Here is a 1,662-nt window from a genome sequence, read left to right on the forward strand (position 1 = left end):
GGCAACCTTGTTTCTTTGGTAGAGTTAAGTTTATCTAACTGCAAAAATCTACAGCATCTTCCATCCAGAGATGCCATGCGGCGCCTCACCAAATTACGGCGCCTGAAAATTAAAGGCTGTCCACAGTTGGAAGAAAGCTGCACCAATCGTAGTGGCACAAACTCACAGTGGTCCAAGATTTCTCATATTCCACAAATTAGCGTGGAGTTCACGACAATTCAGGACTTGCGTAAGTTTCTGTTTCTCTTTAGCTTTCGAAGCTTTTCATTCAATCCTTTGGAACTATTTGATACTTTTGAGATATTCACTCCTTTAAAGATGTGTTTTAATCATCAAAGTTTATATTCTTTGTCATAGGCGACTAGAACAAGTGCTATGCTACAAGGTTTCTGTGGTAAACAGTCTCTCCGGGACATATTCTTCGGCTATAGACCTGTTACTGGCTCTTCCATGAATATTTGGTAAGGACTACAGAATCTCTCAAATAAAATGAGCTATCGCATGTCGTTATCGTTCAAAGAGCTCTATGTATGCTTCTTGCAAACTTCAATTCTGGTCTCCTTTGTTTGAGCTGATTTCTAGTGCAAAATGAGATAGTTGAGTGATGCAATAAGGAGAATCAGAAGTAAAATTGTCGAACTGCTAAAATATCAGTTTTGAAAGAAAATCAGTTTGTTAGTTGCAAGGAGATTTAGGAAGTAAGCTGTTAGATAGAGCCTACATTAGTTTCAGTCCATAACATTACATGATGATAGGAAAGTCATGTATTGCATTCTCACTATATTTGAACTCCGACTATTTTTCCCCTTTCTTTCGTTATATTAAAGCCTGACCCCTTCCCTTTCCCAACCTATACGAAAGAAGAAGAATCTCCGTATTTGTCATATCTATTCAGGTGCTATGGTGAAGCTAATGAAAGGTATGGATGGTTGGTGCCATTGAAATCAGTTTATGAGCTATTCATGTGTGGCAGATCAAATAATTCTTACTGATGATGCTACATTTAGACTGTTTCCATGGATTCAGCTAGGAGGTTTCTGCGGTACAAAAGGCAAATTGTATGTTCAAGAACAACTTCATATGGTTTTGTTTTTCAGCTCCATTTCTCATGAGAATATTGTACTACTAACAGGGATGCTATCATAGCAATATCCGTTGCGAAGGACCAGTTTGAGTGGCATCTGTCCATTAAGTTGAAGGTTTCTCTACTCTGCTTATCAGACCAAGCATTCCATGTAAGCTTCTTCTAAATGGTTTTTGTTGCTCACTTACGTCTTGTGATTTGTAAAGTTAGTCCATTTCATCGGTATATGCCAAATTATTCAAAATTACTGTTTCATACAAAAAATGCGAAGCAAAGGCAACAATGGCAGAACAAAAGCTATTCTTTGTTTGAATTCATTGTGTATAAATTATTCACTTTCTTTTAGTAAAAGAAGACACTTTTGAGAAGAAGACATTGTGAAGGTCTGAAGGAGCAAATGCAACAATGGCCGACCCTGTAATTAGTGCTACTGTTCAAGTTTTGCTTGAAAAGCTACTTTCTCTCACTATCGAATTCTGTTCATGAGCTATTCATAAGATGAAGCTGTGATACGAAGACAAAATGTATGTTCCGGCTGACACAGGATTCTTAGATTCAAGACAGATTTCATTTTGGAT

The 1,662-nt window shown here is 37.4% G+C and overlaps 1 long non-coding RNA gene across 1 annotated transcript; it reads left to right on the top strand.

Moving 5' to 3' along the window:
- Window positions 1–6: 6 nt before the first annotated feature.
- On the top strand, window positions 7–1,656 carry LOC102599385 (uncharacterized). The gene is made up of 5 exons (XR_001472643.1): window positions 7–229; window positions 358–461; window positions 896–1,058; window positions 1,133–1,235; window positions 1,431–1,656. It is a non-coding gene; the product is annotated as an uncharacterized lncRNA (long non-coding RNA).
- The last annotated feature ends 6 nt before the right edge of the window (window positions 1,657–1,662 follow it).

The sequence above is a fragment of the Solanum tuberosum genome, unplaced genomic scaffold (genome assembly GCF_000226075.1).
Source record: "Solanum tuberosum cultivar DM 1-3 516 R44 unplaced genomic scaffold, SolTub_3.0 contig00641, whole genome shotgun sequence".
NCBI classification, from domain to species: domain Eukaryota; kingdom Viridiplantae; phylum Streptophyta; class Magnoliopsida; order Solanales; family Solanaceae; genus Solanum; species Solanum tuberosum.